At 42.4% G+C, this 6,391-nt stretch overlaps 1 long non-coding RNA gene across 1 annotated transcript; it reads right to left on the minus strand.

Moving 5' to 3' along the window:
- Nucleotides 1-3,378: 3,378 nt before the first annotated feature.
- LOC128433283 (uncharacterized) lies at nt 3,379-5,998 on the minus strand. The gene is made up of 3 exons (XR_008336010.1): nt 5,918-5,998; nt 4,913-5,036; nt 3,379-4,800 (listed from the first exon to the last, which is right to left on the minus strand). It is a non-coding gene; the product is annotated as an uncharacterized LOC128433283 (long non-coding RNA).
- Nucleotides 5,999-6,391: the final 393 nt, after the last annotated feature.

Below are 6,391 nucleotides of genomic sequence, written 5' to 3' on the forward strand. Positions count from 1 at the left end.
TCCTTCCTTCTCTCTCTGCATTTCCCCTGCCTCAACCAGCTCATTCTCTTCTGCCCTCTGATTCTCCTGTCTGGTGCAACATACAAAAAATCATATGATCAATGGTTACCTCAGATAACCATTAAAAGTTCAAATAAAATTAATCAAATCTAAGCTGAGTCTCACCTGTCAGTGTCATCTCTCAATGCCAACTCTACCTGCGTCCCTTCAATCTGCTCCTCTCCTCTGCACTCTGCTGCACTGAGTCTTGAAGCAACAAGAACATATTACAGTCTCCTGTCTGCATTTTCACTATCTAGATTTGTATATATGCATATGTAAAGTTACTTGTGTATAACCTGTTTGCAGTTATTCCTAATTAATATGAAAGTAATAGTCATATCACCTCTGCTCGTGCTCATCAACATCCCTCTCTCCTTCACCTTTTCCTTCAACTCCTCCGTCACCTCCTCCGGCACTCTGCTGCTCCTCTTTGTCTGGACAGATATGTAACTGTTAGGCTTGGGCTAGTGACCAGTGGTCAACTCAACTGGGTTGTTACCTAAAAGTGGTTTGCATTGCCTTGTTACCTAGCGTAGCTCTCTCATTTCTCCTTGCTGCTTTATCCCTGCTCCGAGCGAATAACTTTCTGATGTCCATCTACAAGAACAATGTTGTTTGAGTTGAATTGAGATCAAAATCATAACTAATACAGTAGGCTGTTATATCTAGTTCCGGTCACTGAGATAACAAATAATTCAATGCCAGCAAAAGATCATAAAATAACATAGCCTACTAGTACAACATACTTCTTCCATAACTCTCTACATACCTGACACACCAAAAAAACGAATAGTAAAAACAGGACATTCGTCTATATGCATGCTATGAATGATACCTATCAATTGTTTGTTTTTTCTACATTATGTTTCTACTGTCTTGAAAGTAACCACCTGTATGTCATCATGCCCCCTTAATGTCTGTGCTTTTGTCTGTAGGCCTACTCGAGCAGAAAACACCAGAATGAGAATAATTTCAGAATCATTCATTTTCAACTTTGAGACCAACGTGTGCTTGAGCTGCTTAAGCCAGCCTGCTTATTTAAGCATGCACTGGGCTATTTTTAAAAGCAACAGCGTACAAAACAGCTTCCACCTCCGAGTGTTGTATTCTGTTATAAATTGCGCTAGTATAACATCGGTGCCATTGGTTCCAGGCAACTTGAGAAGATGTCTTATACAGTATGCCGATAGCTAGCTAACTAAGCTGACAAGACAACTTGGATACCCCATCACGGGATCATCACCCCCTGAAAACATGAACGTAAAGAATCGAGAAACACCATAAGATGGCATGTAGTGTGAACCCGACATTTGTGATCTTTCTCCGATCAACAGGTCCAGCTTAAACAGTTATCGCTACAGTTTAATATATTAGCGAACTGTCTGGCTACTATAGTATAACGACAGACGTGACCACATTAGCTAATAACACCACTTCAGAGACGCCCCTTCACCTTATTTGATGAAAGGCATACACATTTGTTAGACATTCTATGCTTCCAGAGGATAAAAATGTAACGCTTACTGTTTACTTCACTTCACGCCGGCCGGAGTGAATGGTCGCTGACGCTGTGCTGGACAACTCCTGGCTCTGTGTTACAGGCAACTCTCCGGCTGCAACATGCTCCGAGTGGCCGCAAGTGGATTCTAATTACTCTGTCCGTATGTCGGACTTAAATTCTAACGAAAGTGGTAGTCTATAGGCCTATTTTAAGAAAAAAAAATGCTAGCATGCATTCTGTAGATTGCCAGATGAGTCAGACTTAAATAAAAAAAAATTAAAGGTATAAATAAATTAATTAATTAAAAAATCAGTGCCCCAGGCATACCCAGGCACCGCAGATCCACAACGGGGCACGTGCCCCGGTGAAAAGGGTCTGCCGACGCCGATGGTGTATGCCCTTATTTGGTGATGTTTTCTTCCAAATGCTCCAGCGGAATGACACAGCTGATAGACACAGATGATGATCTCATGTCTTTCATGTCTTTTTTTTATGTTATGTTTTATGAAACACCTGTTTGTATAAGTTCTGTTTTTTGTGAACTTGCGGTCAGTTCCACTTTGAGAACCCGTGCTTGTTGTGTGACCTCTGCACAGCTTACTATTAAAAAGACTCAAAGGCAACTCCGGTCTGAGAATTTCATTATTTCCAATCTCAAGATTGATTTCCATCACACCAGATACGTCAGAACCAGTAGCACAGAAGGAGCTGGGAGGCTGATTTGAAGTTATTTAAGAACCGATTAAAACTTGATCACAGAGAAAATGTAAAATAAACAAAGTCAGACTTGTGAGGTGTGGTCTGTGAACACATTCTACTAATTTTAATTGTTCACCAAAATTTACTCTGTAATCGGGTGGGATGAAATTTAACTCGAGAATACAGAAAGTCAGATTTACTTACTTGAAGTGTTCCATGTAAAAAACTGCAAAATTAGGAGCAAGAGCAAACCCCCAGGAATCTGAAAAACACAACAGAGATGTATGCAAATCATATGTTCACATTATGATCATTACTCTACTTTGCCAGTGATTGTACTCACCTTGGAGGGAGTGAGTGGAAATCCAGCAGATGGTGAAAAACCTCTTTGTGAAATTTGCCAGGTGCGACAACATGATCATTTATAGGCCTGTCTTTTTTGACTGTTTTCTGTGCACTTAGCTGATCCAACCTCAAAGTTCATGCCCTTACTTGGTTATTCCACCTCCTGTTGAACTTTACATTTCATTTTTTTTTAATCTGTGCATCTGTGTGCTGGGTTTGATTCCTCTTTCTGTATCAGTGATGCCAAACAGCAGACGTTTCCTGTCAGCTTTCTGTCTTGTTTCATGTTCATCACATTGTATAAAAACCCTCCTTTTTAACTTCCTTGTTGTTTCACTCTGAGCCATGTTGCTGACTGTGTTACCCTATGCAGAGCTATTAATTAATCCTCTAAGACAACTCTGGTCTGAGAAACTCATTATTTCAAATCTCGAGATAAATTTCCATTACAAGCACACACATCCACCAAGGCCAAACAGTCCCTCTTAATTCAGTCGAGCTGAACCAAATTACGCACAATCATAGATATCAGTTCTCTTAAAGGGGACATATTATGCCCATTTCACCACAGTTGATATGGTTCCTTGGGGTCTTAATGAAATGTCTGTAACATTTTTTGGTAAAAATACCACAAGGATAATTTAAAACAGCACCTTTTTACTCTGTCTAAAACAGCCCTCCTCAGATCGACCTGTTTTGAGGGCCCCGCCCCCCTCTCACCCCGCCCCCATCTTACCCCACCCCCTTTCACCCCTCTCATCCCTCCCCCTTCTCACCCCTCCCCCCTCTCATGGAGGTGTAGGACATAATGTTTTTACCTCCATTAATTAGCCTGTTTGAATGTGTTCTTCAACATCTATAGGGCAGATTATGGGCCTTTATGTCTAAAAGGAATAGAGCAGTAAGTTTTGTTTTTTTTATGCATGAGATATCAGTCATTTCTGCAATAAAATTATGACTGAGGAATAAAATACATAAATTACTCTTCCCTCTGTATTACTTTGCTAACTGCTCATCTTACACGTGTCAATTGTTGACATGTTACATATCAAACATTAAAAGCACACAACTGTTTCTATAAACTTTTATTGTCAGAAAGATTGCTAGAAAGATTGCCACAGAGCTTTTTAATCAGTTATTAAATGTACTGGCTGGGACATAGGTAATAAATACAAAAAATACCAAGTATAATAAATACATTCATTACAAAAATACAATTTGTGCCATCAGTAGCTATACTGTAAACAAAGGAACACTTTATATTTGTGTGTCACCTTTTATTCTCTAAATACAATGTAAACTTTGCTCAGCTGTTACAGGGATTTGGCGTACAGAAGCTTTGTGAGCTGGTGTTGAGGCCACCTGGGCCGGAGAATCAGGGTGGTCCTGCCCTCCTGCTCGGTGCTCCAGATACGCAGAGTGTTCCCTGATGCTCAGGGAAGTTATATAGGGTTCAGACCTGCCCTTGATTGAAACTCGACACATAGCTGGCTATAACTTCCTGCTTGTCAGGTTTCTCATACTAGGCAGAGAGATCCTCAGGTTTTGAGATCTTCAGCACCTCATTCACATATGGGGCCGGGTCCTGAAAAACCTCGTGGAAGATGAGGTCCAACAGGTTATCCATGTAATCTGTAATACAAATTGGGGAAAAAGTTGGACATTTTGCACTTTTTTGTATTTATTATTTTCTTTTTATAATTATATTATTCTATTTATCGTGAAGACGATAAATAAATGGTCTTTAAATGGTGAAGACCATTTAAAGACAGCAGTTAATTGATATGTTATTTATGTTTCACATACTGTTTTCACATTGTTTGGCTTTTAAATAGAGCCTGTGAGAATCACGGAAGATTGCATCTGCTTTCACCGGCTTTTCTGTGCACTCGCCCTTCTTATATATTACATCTGTCCCCCGCCGACACACAGGACAAACCTCAAACAGCTCCAGGAAGCAGTTTTCATAGACAATATATGTGGGTGTCTTATGAACAGGGTTGGAAGATTCCATTCTATTAGAACGACAAAGATTTCACCAAAAGGCTGCAAAAGCTAAAAAAGTGTAGGATGGTAATCTATGTGATTATTGAAATGTTTAGATTAAATATTGAGTCACTCACGTCACATCTTGTCCTCTCCCTCCTCCAAGCAAGGTCTCTTACAGCTGAGGTCCCAACACCGACATCAGTGCAGCACAGTTTTCTGTGTGCCTATGATAAAACAGACACAATATCCATGGAGTCACAACAAATGTGATGCTGTTACAACTTTAACACGGAGACACAATCAATGACATGAAGAAGTAACTGAGGGTAAACAAACCTGTACTTTTGTAGTGAGGTCGCAGTGTTTTCATAGAAAGCCGCGTTCCATGTGTGCGCATCTGTGGTGGGTCCGTCTGGCATGCTACGTGATGTAGCCTAGCACCGTGAACAGATGTGCTTGCCTGAACACCAAAAGCAGCAATGTTATTCATGTTTGTACTACTGTCATGCATACAAGGATACAAGGACACATTTCCCCAAACTAGGGCTGGTAATGAATAATCGTTCTATTCCCGCACATTATGACAACAACATACTCCGGTATCTTGAACGAGCGGCCATAGCAGCAGCTGCAGCTGGAAGTTAGGTTCGTGAGTGTTGTGCTCTCCGCTCTCCCCCCCGCCCCCCGCTCGCGTGTCCTCCCGTTAGTACTGTGCCGCTGATTTTTTTCCCAAGGCAGCACTGGGCTGGAAGTTCGCTACGGCCGACACTCGTAGCAGCTACTACAAACTTCCGTAGCTAACTTCAAGCTCCAGCAGCTACAACCGGAGCTCGTAGCAGCTACTACAAACATCCGTAGCTAACTTCAAACTACAGCAGCTACAACCGGAGCTCGTAGCAGCTACTACAAACATCCGTAGCTAACTTCAAACTACAGCAGCTACAACCGGAGCTCGTAGCAGCTACTACAAACATCCGTAGCTAACTTCAAGCTCCAGCAGCTACAACCGGAGCTCGTAGCAGCTACTACCGGGGTTCGTAGTAGCTGCTAAGGGGCTCGTAGTAGGTGCTACGGCCCCTCGAGCGGAGGGGGGGGGGGGGGGGGGGGGGGGGGCGTTGAGAGCACAACACTCACGAACCTGCCATGTGATCACCGTTCACCGTGGACTAGCCAGCCGTCCTCGATTAATGAAAGCTCCTGTAAAGTCTCTACCTGTCCCCCACCACTACATACTAGCCCCCCACCCCCTCACACACACGGCACAACATGCTAACGGCACTAGCCTCCACACAAAATGTCTAAAAGAAGCAAATACCAGAATTATAAAAAAAAAATACTTACATTTCCCTCGTCTTCAGTATTGCCATGGAAAGATGGCACCGACCCCTCTTTCAATAACAACCTTTTAGAGAATCCAGCATTATATTGGACCAGGTTGATAAAAAAGTCCGATTCAAAGTGGTGGCAGGAACGTTGCCATCATATATGAACTCAATCCATCTCAATCTTGTGTCTTCTGAAGCTGGAGTCACATGAAGACATGTTTGCAGCCGACCACCGATTCATGCTGCTAGTTAGCTAATCCAAGTGTTTCCAAGGCTTGCAAGAATGAAATGGCGGACACCGGTGGACCGAGCTTCTATAAAGTGGGAGGGTACATCTAGGGGTGGGTCGAGTGGTAGTGGGGGAGTGCATAGAGCTATGGGGGAATGTACTAAATGGGCATTTTTCGACTATGACGTCTATTTCGGGGGAAATTCCATTGGACGCACTTTAGCACATAGTTTCTGAAATAGAGGAACCACAACAAATCGC

Source organism: Pleuronectes platessa, chromosome 3, assembly GCF_947347685.1.
Source record: "Pleuronectes platessa chromosome 3, fPlePla1.1, whole genome shotgun sequence".
Taxonomy (NCBI): domain Eukaryota; kingdom Metazoa; phylum Chordata; class Actinopteri; order Pleuronectiformes; family Pleuronectidae; genus Pleuronectes; species Pleuronectes platessa.